General features: G+C 46.4%; 1 protein-coding gene across 1 annotated transcript in view; it reads left to right on the top strand.

Moving 5' to 3' along the window:
* Window positions 1–22294, top strand: part of LRRK2 (leucine rich repeat kinase 2) — a 2398611-nt gene that overhangs the window by 1133432 nt on the left and 1242885 nt on the right. The gene's annotated exons all lie outside the window — the stretch shown is intronic.

Raw genomic sequence — 22294 nt, 5'->3', positions numbered from 1 at the left:
ACCCCCCACTAGTCCCTCTCAGCATCTTTTGCCATACTTTCCCTTGGGCCCCCTTTCCAAGACTATCCTAACCCAGTCCTCCTGTCCACTGCACACCCTGGCCTGACCAGCACTTACCCGCCATGTGGGGGCAACCCTCTCCTACACATCTTCATCTAACCCCCTCACCCTTGCACTTCTCACCTTGTCATGCACTTGCATGGTAAGATTGTCACAAGGCCAATAAATCAGTTTTCTTTGTTGTTGTATTCCTTGTTGTATTCCTATGATTCCCATGTCACCATCCCCCCCTCTTGCCTTGTGGCGCCTGGAAACACCCGTGTATGGGCGCCATACAATTGTCCAATAAATAACATTAATTAATAAATTAAATGCTATGGTGGAAATTTCCCTACCTAAAGAAATTAGTCCAAAATAAGAGTTTGTCTCAAAACAAATGTTGTCCTCCCAACTAGGACTAAAGATAGTGGGGAAATCTCAGCCAAAATATAAGTGTTCAAAGTAAAGGTTAAACTACTTTCAGCTGTAAGTCTTCTTGGAGTTCCCCATCTCAAGTACAATACAGTTCCAATATAGGTTCACTTAAATAAAGTTTGGTCAAGATCTGGAATTACCTTCTTCAAGTCTGAATGCATCACAAGTCACACCAAACAGATCCATGGCTTCCCTTCCCCAAGTTCAAATGTGGCACAGTTCACACAAAACTGAGGTCCTGGGACTCCCTTCCCCAAGATGACATTCTCTGGTTGTTTGGCTCTCAGGGTTCCCTTCCCCAAGATGACGTTCTCTGGTTGCTTTGTTCCCAAGCTTCCCTTCCCCAAGACTTTAGCTGAGCATTCACATTGTTTAATTTGTTCAAAGTTCACAAAAAAACACTGGGTCTACTTGACCCACCTTCAGGTTTGCTTCACCAATTGTTTCACACTTCTTTGCAGCTTTGTCAACATTCGGGATTTGCTGGTCTGGGCGTAGTTATCAGACCACACGGTCCACTCATAACCATCATAGGTCACGCAACCGGTAATCCTATACTTTCTTGGCTTGATTCTTGATGTTGATAGCTTTCACATTAAGATACTTTCTGGTCTGGGCACAGTTGTCAGACCACACGGTCCACCCATCTCAGGTCGCGCAACCATAAATCTCCCGAATGCTGCTGGATCCCTTCTACGCTATTCTGCCTTGGGTTTTCACACTTGTATTCCTTGTAACAATCTTTTATGCTAGTTCTCAGCTTGTCATACACTTCTCACATTTGTAGTTATAACTGATATTCTTTAATATTCTTCTTTGCACTTGTAATGTTCAAAACAATTCTTCAGTATCATCACCTATCTTTAATTCTGTTCACATTGTGTTTTACTGGCAGTGTGGTACTTGATATGTCTATTTCACTTAGTGTTCATTTACCATTCAGAAAATCATAGTTTAGTCAAATAGCAGCTTTCTTTCAGTTCGGTATTCAATATATGCACCCTTGACTTACACATACTCAAATAGCGACTTTCTTTCAGTTCTACATTCACTAAATTCAGCGTTTACCTGCATTCATGGACCGTTACATATTTTTGGTCCCTGCAGAGTGCTCCAGTCTCCCCAGTGTCTCCAAACACTTACCGGCTCTTGACAGCTCATCCCGATGGCTCACCCTAATGGGAAGCCAAATCTCCAGTTTGCTGGGCATGTCACTCCACCTCTGCAATACAGCTGTGCCTGCTCCGTGTGTTCCCATGTGAGGGTTCTTGGTCATACCCATCTCCTCTGGCAGGTCTCCTGGGATTGTTGCAGGTGTCTCAGCTTCCTAGTTCTCCAGCACAGCGGGAGCTCTCCTCTTCCTCCCCTCTGCTGCTCCTTGTATGCTTTTGGATTCCAACATTTTTACTCTTCTCCAGCATGGGGTCTAAGCATGGATTCACATGCTCATGAATATTCCCCGTCGTCAGGCCGGGAATCCTCAGTAAAGAAAAAATCAGTATCGGTTTAGTTTCTGATCTGTCTTTCTTAGTAGTAACCAATTACTGGTCTCTGGGCCATACTGCCCCCAGCCAATGACTGCCCTCTCCCTAAGCCCTGCCTCCGGCAGCCATCCTCAGATTTTTACCGCATGCTCAAGTGTTGGGAGTCCTCGTGTTTAGCTCTCAAGCGTTTTGCTGCGTTTTCGCGCTTTTACAAAGCGATTTTCTCATTTTTCCGTCAAATAGAGCCTCAAGCTCCACCGTGTCTACATCCGATCAACGGGGACCCGCTTCAGATTTTTCTACGCCCCTCAAGGGTGAAGTTTTCGTTGGGTTAGGCTTCTTGGAGTCCAGAAGTTTCTGCGGTCTGCCCTGACATGGCCCAGAAGAAAGGAAGCTCGATGCCCGAAAAGCTGTAAAGGGTTTGCTCTGGATGCCAGCTGCAGAATTTGTTCAAGGAGGACGAGCACTCGAAATGTCTCTACTGCCTTCATGAGGACAAAACGCACGTGGAGAAGGACTGTGCGTTTTGCGGGAACATGTCGGAACGGATCATCAGGGACTGACACCTTCGTCTCTCCAACTGGCTGGAAGGAAAGAGCCCGTCAGTTGAGAAGAAGTAGTCCGAGCGGTCTTCTAAGTCCTGTGCGGGTGCCCCGGCGACGGGGCCCAACAGAAGGCAAAGCACCGCAAGTCCGCGGGCACCGGGAGCGCCGAAAGTTCGGGCTCCTTGGCTGCCAGGCAGGGTGCATCCTCTCCAGTGCCATCAACCACGAGCCAATGCTCTGGCTCAGGGAAGAGGAAGGCCGAGAACCCGGCGAAGCTTCTGGAGAGGCCCCGGTCGATCTCGAAGGATCCAGTAGGCCACAGGCCGGCAGAAGGTGGTGAAGACCTTGATTCAACCGGCCAAGGCCTCTATCGAGGAAGTCGCGGCGGCCCTGACGCAGCCTGAGGAGGCTACACCAGTGGAGGCGACCTCGGGCCCAGAGTTTCCCTGCCACCGCGGAGGGAAGCCTCTTTCAGGCCCATCGAGAAGAACCCAGTGAAGACCCCGGCGGAAAAAGAGGGGGGAAGCCGGTGGCCATTGTGGACACAGACACAGCCTCCGAGGAGAAACTGGTTGAAGTCTTGGAGGGCCGCGACGTGGGCGTCAAAGAGGCCCGGTCCCACGGGAGGGCTCCCGACGAAGGGGACGACGAGAGCGACGGCGGCGCCAGCGAGGTTCCTAGTCCCCCGTCGCTTCCGGAGCCGCAGGACAACTCGGCGGCCATTTTGTTGGCAATACAATCCTTATGTTCGGAGATAAGAATGAGATTGCCCCTACCACCGACGGAGGAGCCGGAACCAGGCGCGAAGGAGGAGCCAGAGCCAGGCCTGTCGGGAAGTCCCCCAAACAAGAGAAGATGGACCCATTCAACACCACCTTTTCAGCCCTCGCGGCCTGCTCAGCCTTTGCCCACGTCCCCCGTACCTGGGGATGACACGGGAACGGACACGGCCAGGATGGCTACGGATGGCGACGGTGGCACTGAGGGGACGGAGCTCCCATCGCCTCCAGCCCGGGCTTCCCCACCCGACGAGATTGGGTCTTTCCATGCTATGATCGCCAGGGCAACTGAGGTTTTTCAGCTCTGCCCCAAAGAGGAGGAGGAAGGTTTCCTTTACCAACAGCGCGAGGCCAAGAGGAAGACAGTCCTCGCCGTGTCTCTGCTGGATGACATCTGGGACGAGGGTCTCACCCTTCTCAGGAACCTGTCTACGACTCCTGCGAAGAGGGATCGGTATGAAAAGAAGTACCGGGTCCCCGACGTGGCACCTTTGTGCCTTAGGGCACAACCGACGCCTGACACGGTCGTCTCAGCGGCGGCCAAGAAGAAAGCAGGGTGGGCATCGGCCTCAACGTCAACTTCCCCGCCAGACGGCGAAGGAAAGAAGCTGATGCAATGGGACGACGAGTTATCTCGTCGACGGCAACAACGATTAAGGCGGCCAACGCCCTCGATTGTGGCCCGCTACAACAGGGAGTTATGGTACAAGATCGCCCCCCTGTTGGACTTCCTACCGGACGAAAAGAGGGCTGAGGCCCTGGAGATCTTGCAAGAAGGTGAGGTGGTGTCGGACCACGCCATTACGGTGGCAACGGACATTGCCGACACCAGTTTCCGCCAGCTAGGCAACAGCGTTTGCCTCAGACGACGAGGGTGGCTCAAGGCGACGGATTTCCGCCAGGACGTACAAGCCAAGGTTTTGGGCATGCCGTTCGACTGGAACAACCTGTTTGGGAAAACAGTGGATGAGTCCCTCCAAGCCATCAAGGCGGACACAAAGACAGCTAAGGTCCTGGGAGTTCTCCAGCAACGAAGGCCGTCCTTTCGGAGCTCCGGAGGCAAGCAGGGTGCCTCCAAGGGATTCGCCGGTGGCTCCTCTACGTACCGCCAAGCGGCCCGCTCCTCGTCGCAGGAAGCCTATAGAGGACGAGGCAAGTCGGGTGGATCCCACCGTCGTTGCCAGGGAGGCCAAGGCGGCCTCCAAGCAAGATTGAACCGACCGTGGCCTCAGGCCTCCACCGAAGCACCCCGGTGGGAGGCCGGCTGGTGAAGTTCGTCAGCGTGTGGGAGCCCATCTCCACCGACCGTTGGTTGCTGGATGCCCTGGCCCAAGGGCACGCCCTCGGATTTCTAAAAAAGTGCCCCCGCATTCCTCCCGTGGCCAGGAAAGAAAACCACGTCCCTCAACTGCTGTTGGAGTTAAGGGCGATGATCAAGAAAGGTGCCATCGAGCTCGTCCCAAAGAGGCTCCGGGGCTCCGGATTATACTCAAGGTACTTCCTTGTGAAAAAGAAGACAGGAGGGTGGCGACCCATCCTAGACCTGCGACGACTGAACAAGTACATCAAGGCACAGAATTTCCGTATGGTCACCCTCCAGCACGTGCTGGGACAGCTGGAGGAGGGCGATTTCCTGTTGGATTTGGAGGATGCATACTTTCACATTCCCATTCTAAAAGGACACCGGAAGTTCCTCCAGTTCGTGGTCCAGGGGCAGCACTACCAGTTCAAGGCCCTCCCGTTCGGATTGAAGTCGGCACCCAGGGTTTTCACCAAGTGCCTCACTCCAGTGGTGGCGCGGCTGCGCCTGCAGGGGATCCCCTACCTGGATGATTGGCTCATCCGCGCAAGGACAAGGGAGCTCGCTGTAGAACACACGGCGAAGACAGTCCGGCTGCTCACGGACCTGGGGTTCTCCATCAACTTCCCCAAGTCCCACCTGGTCCCCTCTCAAGTCGCACTGTTTCTGGGAGCCAAGCTCGACACAGTGGCGTGTCTGGCCTTGCCGTTGGAGAAAGGACAAAGGCCATCCTAGGCAAGGTGCAGCGTCTGCTGGCCACAGACGTGGCCAGAGTGAGGTCCATCAAGTCCCTCCTCAGGATGATGTCCTCTTGCATTTATCTTGTGCACCTGTGCAGACTTCGGATGCGCCCTCTACAAGAGTTCGTCGACGCCCGCTGGATTCAAGCGACGGGCAGCTTCGAGGATAGGATCCCTCTCAATGAGACCTTACGACGAGCAATCCGGTGGTGGGGCACCCGCGCTCATCTAGCGACGGGGACAGACTTTCAGACCCCGGCCCACCAGGTGATGGTGATGACGGATGCCTCCCTGGAGGGGTGGGGAGCCCACACCAGAGATCTTCACGCGAGAGGCCTTTGGCTTCCGGAGGAGAAGCCGCTCCACATCAACTTTCTGGAGCTCCGGGCAGTGTTCTGGGCCCTCGGGTCCTTTTTCCCGTCCCTCAAGGGCAAGGTGGTGAGGATCTTCACCGACAACACCACCACGATGTTCTACATCCGGAAGCAGGGCGGAACCAGATCCCCGGCCCTATCCAAGGAAGCCCAGGACCTGTGGCATTGGGCCGTTGCTCAAGGGATGTTTCTGGTGCCGTTTCATCTGGCAGGGATAAAAAACACCATCGCCGACTCACTCAGCAGAGAGCTGCATTCGTGCCACGACTGGGAACTACGCCAGGATCAAGTGGACTGACACTTTCATCGATGGGGCAAACCCCAGATCGACCTGTTCGTGACGGTGACGAACTCCAAGTGCCAGAGTTTCACCAGCAGGTTTCCCCAACCCAGGAGCATGGGCGATGCTTTCTCGTTCCCCTGGGACGGCCTGTTCCTATATGCGTTTCCTCCATTGCCGTTGCTGCTCATACTCATCACCAGCTCAAGAGGTCCCAGTGCAGAATGATCCTCGTCGCAAGGGCGTGGCCGAGACAGATCTGGTTCCCAGACCTTCTGGACCTGTCAGCGCCCCCACCAGTCAAGCTGTCGACGGACGCAGATCTTCTCTCCAGAGAAGGAGGCGCAATTCTTCATCACGACCCGGAGTCGCTGAATTTGCAGGCCTGGCTCCTGCAGCACTAGAGTTTGGAGGATAAGATATCCCGGCCGACTGCAGAGGTTCTTGCGAAGGCCAGGGCGTCCTCAACTTTCAAGTGCTACAGACATAAGTGGAAGAGGTTCTCGATCTGGTGCCGTGCACAGAAGATGAACCCTCTGCGGATTACGGCCCCTCAAGTATTGCCGTACCTTCTGTCACTAGCCAAAACTGGACTATCTCATGCTTCAATCAAGATACACCTGGCAGCGATTTCCCGATATACCAGGACTACAGGGTGGTCATCCCTGCGGTCTCATCGCCTGGATAAGGAATTTATAAAGGCACTGTTTCAATCATTCCGTCGGTGAAGGCGCCAGACCCGGCGTGGGAGCTCAACGTGGTGCTGACCAGGCTCATGGGTCCGCCATTCGAGCCATTGCATTCGGCCCTGTTGAAGTTTCTGTCGTGGAAAACAGCGTTCCTGGTGGCCATCACCTCTGCACGATGCGTGGGAGAGATCCAGGCACTATCCTGCAAGCCTCCATACCTGACCTTTCACGATACAAGGGTAGTGGTGAGGAGACGCACCCCTCCTTCATGCCCAAGGTGCCGTCGGACTTCCATCTCAACGAGCCCTTGGTGTTACCAGTCTTTTTCCCGTCACCTTTGTCGCCGGCCGAGAGGACTTTGCACTCGCTGGATGTAGCTAGAGCGCTGAAGTTCTACGTGGACCGAACAAAGAGTTTTCGGAGGACATAACAGCTGTTTGTGAACTTTGGACCTGTGAACCAAGGGAAGGCTCTCTCGAAGCCTTCCATTTCCAGATGGCTCTCCGGCTGCATCATGCACTGTCATCGGTTTGGCGAACCGACCGTTGCCCGGCCGTCCAAGAGCCCATTCGACCAGAGCAGTCGCTGCTACCACAGCGTTCTTGTCTGGTGTGCCCCTGCTGGACATCTGCAGGGCTGCTACGTTGAGGTCGACGCACACCTTCACGAGATTCTACTGCGTCGACCGGGATTCCAGGGAGGAGTCCAGGGTCAGCCCAGCAGTGCTGCGCAACCTGTTCGCTTAAGGTGAGCCTGGTGAGGAGGTAAGAAATGCTTAATGTTGAGTTTTATGTAATGCTTAATGTTGAGCCTTGCCACCTCCCGTGGTTGTGCATGTGTATACTGCTATGTATTCTTATATTCATGAGCATGTGAATCCATGCCAGACCCATGCTGGAGAACAACAGTTACAGGTAAGTAACTTGTTCCTTTTCCATTCTTAACAGGCTGCAGGTGAAGTGAGTTAAATTAATTTGCCCTACCCTGTATAAGCCTGTTAGTGTGACATGCCTGATCTTCTTTACTCGAAGCCTCCAGGCTCCTCTTCTTCGTCCCAGTACTTAAGTGGTGTTTTCAATAGAAAGTGTGAACTACTCTTAGTTTCCTCTTCATGTTCGCAGTATTTGGTGGGAAACTACATTGAAGGGTGGGATAAGATTGACAATACCCCATGAAGACTGGGGGAGCGTTGGTGTTAGTGAATGGGGGATACCTTGTCTACCCTCTCTCCAATCCCCTAGGACCCACCAGCCAGGTGATCCTCGCTCGCTTGTCCACCCCAGATTCGGGATCCAAAAGCTGTGGCCCTTTCCTGGCCACCTGAACAGAAGATCCCAGGGAAATAGATGTGAGAGTACCTCTAGGTTTCTCAGTTTTTAGATGTGTTTACTTTGTCATCAGTTATTCTTATTTCTCTATGGTATGCACATCTTGATTCAGTTAATTTCCTCAGAATTTGCATGACACTTGGAATGTGCCTACAATCATTTGTCCACAAATTATTGAATGCTGTGGAGTTCAGTTTTATGAAAGTACAGAACTCCTATGTACTCCACGTCTAGTATTTTACACACACTTTTTTTAAAATAAACACTTTCTCTTGCACCCTTAAGAGGCATCAACAGACCCTCACCTATTCAAGCTGGTGAGAATAATACGTACCATCAAAATGTTTCAACTATAAGTGCTCAATTGCTGAAATTCAACTAGAGCCAAGTCAATCAACAGAATGGAGTTGGTCAAATTCAATAGCAGTTACTGAACTACCGGGGATATAATTTGGTTCTTCTCTTCATTTCTTTTAAGCAACATCATCTATTCTGTACCCTGTGCCATGTGATGACATCTCCAGCCTGACACTTGGACTAAAAGGTGGGGAAGACCTGGTGTAGGTTCCACTAACCGCTCAGGCATACCGTGCCCTGGTTTGGAGCGGGTAAGGTCCCCCTGGCGTTTACTAGCATACCCCACTTGTGTGGCAGGGGCTTGTGATCAAGACTTCAACTTTCTACATGTCACTCTGAGGAGCTCTTAACCTGGTGAGGAACTGTTAAGTCTGCACACCTGAGACTTCTAAACCAGCACATTTACCCATGCCTACCAGCAGGGTGAGACCCCAATCCTGATAGAAAAAACATATATAACATTTCAGAATAAGGAGTGTACAAGTCATATGGCATTAAGCAGTGAGTTCCAGATATCAAAGGGACACATTGATCAGTTAGAGAATGTTGAGCCCTGGAGAGGACATAGGTTCACTAACGACCATGTACCAGCAAACACGTATTCTCTTACCTAGAAATGCCATGGAGTAGCGCTGAATGCAGTAGCAGATCATGGGCGTGCCAGAAGTGATCCCACTCCTACAATTAAAATGGTGGCTGGCCTTGATTTAGTCGTGGTCTGCTTTGCTGGTCCAGAGTGGGCTAGCAGAGGCAGAGAAGACACACTCTTTTTCAAACAGATCAGTAGCGTGTCAGCCCTAATACGTGTATCCAGGTGGATGTGGTTATGCAGAAGCAGTTCCTGAGGGTGGTTTCTGACTGTTATAAGAGTCAGGAGAGACTTTTTGTAGTTTGGATGTTGGGAGGAGTTGGTGAAACAGAGTAGTTGTTGGGAGCCAGAGAAAAGGAACCTGGAGACAGAAGCCCAGAGAGGGGATAGGAGAAGGCTGTAGGGCAGGGCCAGATAAGGATCCAATGAAAAAGAGTTGGAGAGGAGAACCTGATGCATGGGAAGAAAGACCAACAGAAAGATTATAAAGGCAGAGAGGAGTGGGGAGTGCAGCTGGGGGGGGATGGGAAGAGGTAGGTGTGGAAAAGAAGGCCAATGAGAAAGCCAAAAAAGTAGGGGATTAGAAAGGGGGAGGAGAACAAGAAGAAGTTGAAAAACAAGAGGTGGTTGGAGGCTATACTGATGGACAGTGTGAAGAGTCGAGAGTAAGAGTGGGACAGACAGGCATTATTTTAGTTGCTATATACTTCTATTTTATAAACTAAAAGATAGGCGGTTGATGAAGTCCTATCTTTCCTTGACTGAGGGGATTCCCTGCCTCAACAAAACTTAAGGTTACTGCCAGAATGTCCAAAGTAAAAGAAGTCCTCCGTCCGCTGTCCAAAACCCTAACCTAACCATCACATGCTAAACCTCATCACATGCTAAGCGTAATATAATATGAAAAGGGCAATGTCTTTTTAGCTGCCACCTACAGCTATTCTCCAGCAGTACAAAGCAAAGCTATACAAGTTGCAAATAAATAAATCAAAGTTCAATACACTTCAGGGGAGGCTTTCTCCTCCTGATTACTATCCCATTCCCATTTTGATTCAATTCGTACAGTTCACCATTAGTTTCCAGTCATCACCTGGTGTACTCTCCTGGCAGGACATTGTACCAATTGCATACAAAAGACCTTCAGGGGTTTTACTCTTCCCCTGGATTACAATTGCAATGTTCTCTACTTTAAAAGGGTATGGTTCTTCCCTTTATTTTCCTTTATACATAGTTTATTATTTCCTTGCATTTGGTTGCTGGCATACTCTCCTGCCAGGACTCTAACACTTTAATTCACAGCGAATTATTTTCAGGGACTTTCCCTTCCACTGAATTGTATTTTCAATATCTTCTCCTTGTGCAGTCGCACTTGGGTGCGAGTCCCAGATGTGCTACTTTCTGTGCCTGGTACAATTACTTGCCAGGCCTTTCCACATTATATGTACTTCTATCCACATTCCCAAGTATATTGGCTTTAGCTTCAACTCACTTTCCAATTTTACAATGGTTCTCAGTCTCTTTTCTATACAGGTCTTGGACCTTTAAACACGGTCCCAGGGTTCCGATCTCCCTGTTCGAGCTTCTCCAGCTTCTGTTTGGTACTCTTTCCTGTACACGGTAGACCGTACAAGGAGCCCCGGCTTCCCAACCTTTCTGTGCAGGCTTACCTGCTTTCTTTGGTGGCTTTGTCGTCCTTTGCGTCCACTGAGTCTGCCTCCTACAGTCGGCTCAAACTGCCATATTATCGTCCTCCAGGCTTACGCTCCCAATCTGCCTCCTTCCAGCAGCCTTCTCTGGTCCCGGTGCTGCAGCAGGAAGGCACCCCCCCAGGCTTGCTCCGGATGATGTCTCCAGGCTCGCTGTGGCTCAGCAACACACTCTGCTTCCTTCTCACGTCCTGACCAACATTGGGAATTAATTCTCCTCCTCTCCATCTTGGTTTTCCACTGCCGGTTTTCAATCCCCCAACAACTAGTACACACGTTGTTCTTTGCAGTCGAAGTAAACTTCATTAATCAATCCATCCTCCTCGTCCCAGCTTTCTCAAAAGGATATGAATGGGTGATTGTTACCTTCACTGGGATGTTCCATATCACAGTATGGCATACATAGATTTAGATGGACATAAATGGATGGCATTATCCCCTAGAGATGGGGAGGTATACCATGTCTCTTCTGTTGAATCGCCCCTATTTCCCAGTGTGTGCTCTTCACCCATGTGGTTCTCCAGCAGATAGCCACCCCCAAGGTCAGAGTCAGGGAGCTTCTGCCTTTGCCTGGCTACAAGAGTGGAGATATTCTCTGGGAAATCAGTGACGACCTTGCTAGGTGCACCACAAGAGCCAGAGGGCGAGAGGAGGTTGGAGGGGTAATCAAGAGAATGGATTAGGCTTATCCTAAACTCGAGTAGTATCAGCTGAGAAGCATTAAGGAGGTTTAAAGGAGAGCAACGGGAGGGGAGAGTATAAAACAAACAAGTCACCTTAGGCACAAATAGACCCAGAGAACTCAGGATGAGAAGAAACCGACTTGACCAAACAGACCAAGAAATTAGTGTGAGGTGACTTAACACCATACTTTTATTGGCTGAGATAGTTCCAGTATGGCTTGCCGTATTGAGAGACTTTGTGTTACATCAGAAGACTTTTACTTTCATCCAGAGGTTTTTTGGCTTTATTGAGGATTTTGATATTTTTCCAGAGACCTGGTCTATACTGGAGAAACAATCCTGTGTTTAAGTTGTAAAGTAACATTGGTGTGCACTTCACTGAGCTTCTCCCTACCTATGCTTATAAGGATTGTTAATTCTACTTGATCCAAAACTGTATTATTTCTAATACGTTATAAGCTTGCATTGATCTAATAAAGTGACGCAAAGCCAATGTGACTACAAATAAAAAATAGAACCGAGCACTTTTCATGATACTTATGTCTTCTAGGATTTTTTTCACAGAAACTGACAAATCTTTTTTTTATAAAAATTGCTCTTTTACGAATATGCCAACGGTTTGCCAACACCTGTTGCATCCTTCTCAACAAGGTCCTCCTCAGGGCTACAGTGGCAACAAACATATCCATATTTTGACAAAATATATATTTTTTTAAAGTTCCAAAAACATAAGGCAGTATATTTTCATATTTGGGGCATCAAATTACAGGAGCATTATACATTGATACAAATTATAAAAGGTAACCACATAATATAGTTCCATCATCAAACATAAACTGTAATAAATAATAAAAAACATAGGATCCAAAATGCCAAATCACACGTGGGTTGAGGTGAGAGAAGTTGAGAATGATCCCCCAATATACTGCTGAAAAACTATATTTTTCAGAAGCATTGGAAAATATTGATAATAGATTCAGATTTGAGTAACTATTTTACTATTAGGTCTAACATGGTATACACCAAGGTACCTAACCTAAGAACTCAATTAAGTCCTTTTCTGAGACCATTGGAATCCCCAAGACGTGGCTACATCAACATTTAAGTGGGTTCCATAAATGTGGAAAGTGTAGCATGTGTCGATACACCAAGGAATGTAAAAATATCAAGATTAATATAGATGAGGAATTTAAGATCACAGACTTTGTGAACTGCAGCTCTACATTTGTGGTGTACTGTATATTGTGTGTGTGTGGGCTGAGTTATTACCATCCCAGAATTACAGACCCGTATCAGGGAACTGATTTGTCAGCTTCTGTGGAACAATCTTATAAGACATTAATATCATGAAAGGTGTGGCGCAAGTGGTCTAGTGATCTGTTCTATTCTGCGTTTAAGTTGTTTTGTCTACAGTTAAACCTGTAGGGAGATTGAAAACCTTCGAAATGATTGAGGTCTAGAAACCCAAAGAATTCTTAGACGGGCTAAGTGGGAAGCCTACAAGCTAAAAAGAACAGTTGGCAATCAGTTGAGTGTTTTGCAAAACAATTCTGTATAACCCCCTGACTAGTCCTGTGTGTTGTTATCCTGCTTGGCTTCATGATCGACAGCACCTCTATTGTTGAAAGGGCTCATGGCACATGGGAAGATGGCTGGAGCAGATGGTGAGAAAGCCCTGAAGGTATGGTGCAATTGAAGAATGCATCAAAAATAAATTTCTGGTGTAGAGGAGCAACCCGATAAGTCGGGAAACACTACAGCCAAAACGATAGCTGGATGTCTTCTGCACAGAATGGATGGTCAAGTCGCAGGGAGAAGCCAGTGACCAGCCAAAAGGAGGATCAAGACTCAAAATAGGTGGTTGGGAAATGATTCCAGACAAAGACGGAATGACCTTCAATGTAAGAACAATTATGAAATGAAGAGGAACTGGAGGTTCCCCTTGGAATACCTAGATAACTATAAGCTGATATAGATCTAACACTGCCACTTGGGCATTCCCAGAGAGGTTCCTGGTTTGTCTGGTACCATGCAATTAGCCAACTCTGCTACAGGTATGGATGGGTTCCTGGAGTGCTGAGGAAACATGACGCCCTCCATCCTCAATCGCCATTCGAAATGGATGCCAGCTTCCTGAGAGTGAAAGAAACAAAGGGAAGGGTGGGGGGGGGGACCATTGATTGGCACTGGGAAAAAAATGGCACAAAAACCATGGCTAATAGGATCACTGACAATAGAACATACGATATTTGCTTCCAATACTACTTATGTAGCTAGTGCTGATGAGTTCCAAGCCAGTGCTGCTGTAAAAGTTGGACACTTTGTAGTCTTGGGGCTAGGCAGGTTTGCCTCACAATCAACTCTTGCTAGCAAAATGTTTCTGAAGGGTCCCATGTAAAATGTTGAATGATGGGACTGAGGTGACGGTAGAGGTCTGGGCACTGCCATCCATTCTGTGAACTAGGGCATTGAGGAAGTACACTGAGAATCCCCCGGCTTCCCAGTGAATTGCCAGCCTTAGATTAACTCAACCCCGCAACTCCAATGAAGACAGCATATTGGATATCATTAGTGACAAAGGTAAATATGAGCAAGAACTTCCCCGTGTATGTGTGATTCAGGAAGCACAGCAGGGGTGACTTGGCTGCAAATAATAGTAATAGAACTCTGAAAAGCTGTGCTTTCACTCCCCATAGATTCCCACTACTCCACTGGGAAAGATATGGGGAAACCCAGAATATCCTGTGTTGGATAGGATCTACGCATTTGCATCCATGACTGTAAATGCGAAAACATTGAATTGTTTACAACAAATATATGCCAAAATAAATGCGGGGGGGAGACCGCAGCAGCACCCCCGTGTTCCCCCAATTTAATGAATACCCCAACCCCCCCCATCTATATTTTCGCATAGATTTGTTTTAAATTATTCAATGTTTTCTACTTCGCAGTAATGGTCTGCAAAGTAATGGGGTGATACCGTTCGATAGAGGGGTTCATATGCTCATTTTCTGTGTTTCTGTACTCGCATGAGCTCAGGATCCCCTTTGCCATCCTGGGTAAAGACCAATTCCCACAGACAGTAAGACGTGAAGGCCCTGTTTGATTTGGTGATGAGCAAAGTCCTTTCAGCAAAGGTACAGACCCCAGTAAAGTGTCTCTAACAGGTGTTAATCGGAGAAAAGAAAAAACGTGAACTCAGTTTGAAGCAAGGGCAAATATATTTCATGTACATAGTCAGTGTCTGTGTCCCTATACCTGTGGAAACCACTACCATGGGTTCCTGAGACCTGAACAGTGGCAATAAGACAACTTCTTCACTTCAGCAAGCATAACACCTGCAAGATGTGTTCTCACGCACAGCTGCGAGTCTTCACTCCAGCAGATTGCGACACTTTTAAATATCTTCGGTGGGGATTCGGCACAGTACAAAGTAGATGAACATAAATTGGAACATTGAAATTAAAAGACGCCAACAAACTGGGTGCCAAAGTGTCAACATCTGTGATTCTCCCCCTATCCCAAACAGCAGGATAAATTAAAGTTAGTGGCCATGAATGTTAAAGCTCAGGACCATGGGACCCACGCTGATGTACACATCTCAAGTACAGCAGCTCGGGCTTTGGTAGTTCCTCCGCAAGCTGGACAATCAGAGCTTGCTTGCGACTAGCCCAAAGCTGCAGTTATTCATGCAGTTGCTCTGATCTAAAAGGTGGTAAAAAGTCATGAAAAGTGTGGGAGTGGGAGGCTAGCGGAGTGAGCTACTGCATGTTGCAGCAATGCCAAGAGGGAAGCAGGAAGATGGCGAGGGCAAAACCCAAGAGAGAAAAGGCAGGGGTGATAGGGGAGCAGAGGAGAGGCTGAGAACATTGGACGAGAGGGTGGAATTGAGTTGGGGGAGCTATGAGTATATCACAGAGGGGAGGAAAGAAGGTTACAGAAGAGCTGAGGCGGCTGTGAGACCATTGGCGAGAGGTGGTTGTTTAATGAGTAGGGAATCTGAGAGGGAGTGGTGAGAAGATCAGAGAAAAAATGGCAAGATGTGTCACAATAGCAACAATGCATTGGAGGAGAGGTGGTGCAGAGATTATCAGAGAAAGGAAGAGTGAAGGAGGCAACTCTTGGGATACAGAAGAACATTGAGGAGGATATGTGGAATAGTAGGATGGAGAAGAGCAGGAGAGAAAAGAGCAAGTGGTGAACCGGGCAGGATCAGTGTAAAAAGAGCCACACTAGAGTGTGGAAAAAATGTTGAGTAGGGAAGCAGAGATTACATCAGCACAGAGCATGATAAGGAGAAGTGCTGTGAAGGAAGGAAAAGAGAAAAGGTTGGGGTAGAGCTTGGTTTCTGAGGAGATGTCTAACTTGGAGAAGACGGAGTCCAGATGGTCAACAACAGCCCAAGAGAGGGTTATAGCACAAGTGCCCCTTGGCTGAATGCAATCTTGCCCCCAGGATTTTAGTCGGATGACTGGCACTGTCCTGAAAACGCAGTTTCACGGTTGTCATGAGTGTTCAGGACGAGAAGTAGACAAGGAAAATCCTGATTAAGACTTCTCAGCCAAGAAAGAAGGATGCAGCAGTTAAATGCCCATGAGTTCCGAGCTCAAGGAAGAGAGGGAAGGACTAAGAACCACAGTCCTTAAAGGGAGTTTGATTTTGTTTTGCTCCCAATGATCTCAGTCAAACCTAATCCCTTAGCTTTCTGCTGTCTTAAAGACCCTTGGAACTTGAAATCAGGCTGTAAGTCCTCTGTTGATTCCTCAGCCTTTCACAGAAGACACTACCGTCCGTAACAGAGCAATGGGACTTTATATAATTAAAAGAGGATACAGTGATAAGCAAAGTGGTTTTACATGGCAACTTCCAAACATGCTGCCAACTTTTACAGAAACGCAGAAAGTGATTAACTTAACTCATGTTAAGCTTTACCCATTCTGCCCAGCTCCCTGGCATTCTTTTGCCCAGTGCCTGAAGCTGACGGATACCTTATAATTGGCTTTCTACCATTTGCGGTTATATCTGCAGGTTCCACAGCATGTTCCACAGCATGCCTTGCAACATGGCACTGCACCCTGGTTGGTGATGGTCTGAATTGTGTACTGTGCATTCACAACGTTATGATTCATGCCCATTCAGCACACATGAAAGACGTGGATGGTAGGAATTTGATGCCGAAGTACTTCTGTTTCCCTCTTTGTATTAATGGTTTGAATGCTGACCACACTTTACAAACTCTTTACACAGTTGAGAAGTCATCGAGCTTCGGAGCAATGTTGGTTCTTCTGTCTTGGTACAGCTCATGTGGGCTCCTGCCTTATTTGTGTTCCACACCTGGCGGAACACCTTTCTTTCCCGATCCACTGCTTCGATTTGGCCTAGAGCCTCACTTTGAACATTTAATTATCTGTTTCCCAGGTGTCCCTGTTGGAGGCTTTTCCCCATGCTCTTGTTTGGAATGTTGCGCGTAACTTTAGCTCAATTGTCCCTGTGTCTGTGTCCTGACCCATCACAACATCTACTAATCAGGGCAAATAAAACCGCTAACAAATGTTGGTACCCAGTGCACAGGGCATAGCCAGTCAGCTTGCTCGGATCATGGGATGATTTGGGTGATAATGGCCTTCATTTTGATTGATTGCCTGCCCATTCCACTGCGCTCCCTCTGCTTCCCTGACACACTCCACCCATTACCACACTCTCCTCTTGCTCTAGTGTCTGCCCATCGTCCAACGTTAAAGCCTTTATTGCATCATTAATGACAGTTTCAGTGGTCTGAGTTACCTAGTAACACCAGCAAGCCTGCCTTGCTACCCTCTGGCCTATCAACTTGGGCTAGCAGGCCATTATTAGCTGGGTCAGGCCGCCATGCCAGTCATAATCCTCCTCTGGAATGGAGGAGGTTGATTACATTATCCTGTGGCAAGCTATTTAACACTGGATTCGGCCCCCAAAACGGCGTATTATATTGTGTGTGCACTTTTGTTTTCTACAGGAGGGGCTAAAGATAGTGTTTGGCACGGTAGGCATTTAGTGAGGGCCACTACATGCACCAGGTTGGGTGGCTTCCACTCAGCTGTTATTTTTGTTTGTCATTAATAAGTAGACCTAGGTAAATGGTTGTCTGTACAGTAAAGCAGCACCACTGTATTGTGGTAGTGCACACTGCAATGTAAGTTAGTGCTGTTCTCCCCTGGCTGCTGGATCCAGAATCTTGAATGCACTCCACATATTGAGACTCCGAACCCACCCTCAATGGATTTAGAAATGTCCTCTCTTTCCATAAATTTTGTTTCAATTTGTGTTAATTGAGACAAAATAATATAACTTAACAAAATTATGTAATTAGTGGAGTTACCTGTCCCAAGCTAGTTTGAAGAAAACTTGATACAGTTTCATAGATAAAACCTAAAGTAGTTGTAGCAGTATACAAACACTCCCTGAGGTGGGGGTGCAGATAAGCGACTCCTGTAATGTGAAACCTATTACATTGAAGCCCTAAATGCAAACACTTAGGGGGTGGGGGGGGAGAATAAATAAATACATACTCGGCTCATTCTCAAAGGCTATTTTGACACCTCTCAACCGACCCTACTAGGATGAACAATTGTTAATATAAATTATTTTTCATAGAATTTCTTTTCTCTCTACAATGTAATTACACACAGTTACTTGTGATGTTGGAATTGTAGGTGGAAGCAACATTAACTCAATGTTAATGGGCCAATTAATAGGATTGACCAAACATTGACAAAGCCAACAGCTTTGGCTTGTGTATAGACATTTTCCAAGAACTGACACCATATGCTCAGGCACACCATTTTCCAGTTATTACCACCTTATGATGTTATGGCAGAGCCTGGCAAATGCCTAGCCCATGACTGCACAAAAGCAAAAAGATTCATTGCTCACGGCATACACCTCATTTAATGCAAGCAGTGGTTACAAGTAAATTGGCTAGCAGAGCTTTTATGAAAAATTTAATTTTCCACGGGGATCATTCACCCAAAGACAGAAAATACATGAGCCTAAATCAAGTATTACATTTTAATCCTACAGTTGGCCTTTTCAGCACAGGCACAACTGATAGTGAGCTCATGATCAAGCCCCTGTAAAATGTGCAGATCGGAATGCCTCTTTTGGCACTCCATGCAATTGTTAATTTGGGCAATTAGGGGGCACTTTAGCTCCACCTACAAAAAACTATTGCATTAGAGTACAAATAGGGAGACATGGCATATGAGGAAGGACACACAGCTCGTAGGTGGTGTTAGACTATTTGCCACCCATTGACTGCCCGTGGCCATGCTAATCCCTATGGCCATTCCCACACAGTTCAAAACACCTCCTCATGGTAACTCTTGAATCTCGCTTTGATCAAGCCTTACCAGCTCTGCACTTGACGTGCCTGCTAGTGTTTTTCCAAAGCGGTCTTCTGACAGTTAATTACTTTATTGGAGTTACAAACACCATACTGGTGTAATACGTGTCTTAAACAGGTCTGGCTTCAGCTCTATTTATAAGCACTAGGTGTGTCCTTCACTGAAATCCTGTTAAAAACAAACATAACAGTTTTGGCTTTTGTTATAAATATTAGGCATTTGCCAGGCACTGCTATTAGATGCCCATGTATTTGCACCATTTTGCACTTGCTACCATCAATAGCCATTTGCTACCACTACAGCAGTACCTGACAAGTGCCTTTCCCATGCCTACACAAAAGCCCAAACTCTTGGCATTACCAATCTTGTTGTGAATTGCACAGTGACGTGCAAAAGCGAGTCTAAACTGCAAGCACAATCACCTTTTAAGCCTTCCTTTTGCACTCCACAGTGCAAACTGAGTAAACACCACCTGCTGGTAAGTAGCATTTAAGCATTTACAATTAATATTTACGGAATCTGTCTGCTTTTTGCTGGTTTAAATGCTGTTGCATTTGTCTGATGGAAGACATCTGGGAGGAGAAAAACAGAGATTAGATTATGTTCCCCTCTTGCCTCCCTCTCATATAACAGCATTAAAATGAGGAGCAACATAAAATGAATGAGTGAAATGTTTACGCTTGCATTTTACGGATTCATTTTCTGTTACTCCTCAAGAAAAATCTGGTATCCGAGGCACCAAGTAGGGTGCAACTTTTTCTTTAACCAAGTATCGACTTCCAGCTTCCTTCTCTTACCTTTCTGTTTTTTGTTGTAAACAGATGTGATCAAATCAACTACAAACTGAATTAAAGTAAGTGTTTATTCCTGGAGTCATTTCTTGGGATTATTCAGTTGGCCGTGTAGATTGTAAGTGTGCTGGTCTGGTTTTTTGCTAAAATTTTACTTTTCTTAAGGGGGTAGCACCATTTGTGAGAAGACCAGATTGTTTCTTACAGGCGTAGCGATCTAAATAAAAAAAGACATGATGTTGACATATTGTAGTCTTGACAGCAGCTTGTTCACATTCTCTTTGAAACATTTTTCAGGATATTTGCTGGCACTAAAGTACCTATTCAGAAAGCCAATAGTAGAATAATTAACACCACAACAATTTCCCAACAGTAGAAAGCAAAGTGTGTACGTTTAAACAAAGATTTGTTCTAGGATGTGATTAATATTGGGATTCGCGCTGGCCTACAAGGCGCTGCATTTTGGACATTCGATTGCAAATTGTTCTGTGTTCTATTTAGTGCTAACACACTGTTTACATACATATGGATACGGTGCAGCATATTGCAAGGCTTAAAAAAGCAATTGTGAAGTAAGTAAAGCAGCCTTAAGGCAACCGTGGGCAAATCCCTTATTATTGGTTAATGGTGAAAATAATAATTTGGTATCTTAATATAGTAAAAGGCAGCAATGAAGGATCCCTACTAGTAAGGCTGCACAGTAGAAAGAAACTGAAATGTTAAAGAGGGTCGGAATCCATTTGTTGCGCCAATTTAACTTTTTTAATATCAAAGTTCAAAGTTGGAAAGAAAAAGATTATAAATTGCCAGATGTGGCACACTCAATTGTATTGTAAGATCCTCAAATTTTTATTTAACTTCTTTAAAATAACATCCTCTCAAATTATAATGTAATTTCTTCAAAATAACATCCTCTCAAATTATAATGTAATTTCTTCAAAATAACATCCTCAAAAAGTGTTTCCCTGCATTGGTTCATGTGGTTCATCAGGAGGAATAGTGCTGATCTGAAAGTTATAGAAAAAAGACAAAGATATGTGGTTGTTTTTAGGCCCTGCCCCTGAACAATTGCACTCGATTGCCTATTACATTATTGAAACTTGCTCAAAGGAAAGGAGGTTTTAAATACTAGTACTTGGTAGTCAAAGTTAAATGTTGGCCCTAAAATTTTTGTGAAATCCAACACTTAGAAAAATTGTTGCTCTTAGAGGGTTTCCCCATGTGTTTCTGTGAATCGTGCGGTGATTTTTGCAATGAAGAAATCAAGATGGCTGCCCTTTTTATATCGGCGCAGTTGTGCGATCGCGTCAGGATAACGCGATGATGTCATAGCGATGGCTTTGCATCACGGCTATATTGCTTGAGGCTAGATTTGTATTGGCTTTGGCTTAACGTTAGTTTTGGTCTAATTTTATTTCTGCTTTTTGGAATAAGGTGATTGAGTGCCTTGATACTGGGTAGAGCCTGTTAATACACATTCGTGATAAACATGGTATATCGTGAGCAGGGCATAAAATACATTATGTATGAAAATGCTTTCTTAATAACTGAAATTACAAAACAAAATACTTTTGCCCATAGTGTTACAGGTAATGATTCATCTCTGTATCTGTATTTTATCCAGAATAACGTGTCCAATATATTTAGCCAAAAGCATTCTCTACAGCGTAAAATTAGTTCCTTATTGCCTCCTCTTGGCGCAAGTTGAATATTTTCCAGGCCAAAAAATGTAATGTTCTGAGTATCCCATTCAGTATGCTTGCTTGCAAAATGGTGTGCTTGAGGGTACTTAAGGTCCTTATTTTTAATTGCTCGAGCATGCGGATATGTGCATGACTGTGAGGGTTCTTTTTAGCTTTTCGGACATCACTGTGAGTGATAACACTCTGTTTTAGAGTCATGTCTGGCTTATGCAGTGGCATTGAAGCCCTAGGTCCCATGGTCACGTGTCCTGAGGACTTCAATCCTGAATGTCCTGCTAACACCATTGAGTTTCTGCCACTGTCTGCATGTATAGTTGGTGTACTGAATTTAAGGAGATACAATGAGGATTACCGCTAGGACCAGTGTATTCAGGTCTTTTTAACCTGGTTTGGAGCAGGGACATAGACAAGCAAGATGAATCCTACCCTTGATGGTCTTTGGGTAGGGATGTACATGATTTCTTGGAAAATATTTTACCTAATGGAGATTTCGCCGAATCCATTTCACTGAAAAACGAATTTAACTTTTTACTTTTTCTACTTTTTTTTTTATAATAAAGGGGGTAGACCCTGCAACACCCCCACCACTCCCTACCCTAACTTATATACTTACCCTAAACCCCACCTATTATGCACTATACATATATCACTTTACCTACCATTTACGGTGAAATCTCATTAGGTCAGATGGTATTCAGGGAAATCTACAGTAACGCTCAGGTAGCACTCTGGTAGCACTCGGCCTGCCTTCCTTCTCCGTAGAATACTCTTTGACCTACGACTGGTTCTGGATACTAACTTTGTCACAGTTAGCCAACTCTGAAAAAGTTTATTATGTTTGGCATTATAAGTGAAGTAGCAAGAAGTTGATCTGAAAGAAAGTACAATTTTGAAATGGAAAAACTGGCCTTATTAAGTGAGGATCACTTCTACTTCACCCGTAGCTTTTTTAAGATACCCATGTAGCAGAAAACAGAAAACTCTGCAAATACGCAATAGTGTCTGGTATGTATTCATGCTGTGGCTGTGATAAAGCATCCAGTGGATTGATGTGGGTAGTGTGTAAGAATTAATGGATGTTTGGTCTTCA

The sequence above is a fragment of the Ambystoma mexicanum genome, chromosome 12 (assembly GCF_040938575.1).
Source record: "Ambystoma mexicanum isolate Mex_15411 chromosome 12, UKY_AmexF1_1, whole genome shotgun sequence".
NCBI lineage: Eukaryota > Metazoa > Chordata > Amphibia > Caudata > Ambystomatidae > Ambystoma > Ambystoma mexicanum.
This window is presented reverse-complemented; position numbering and strand designations above follow the sequence as displayed.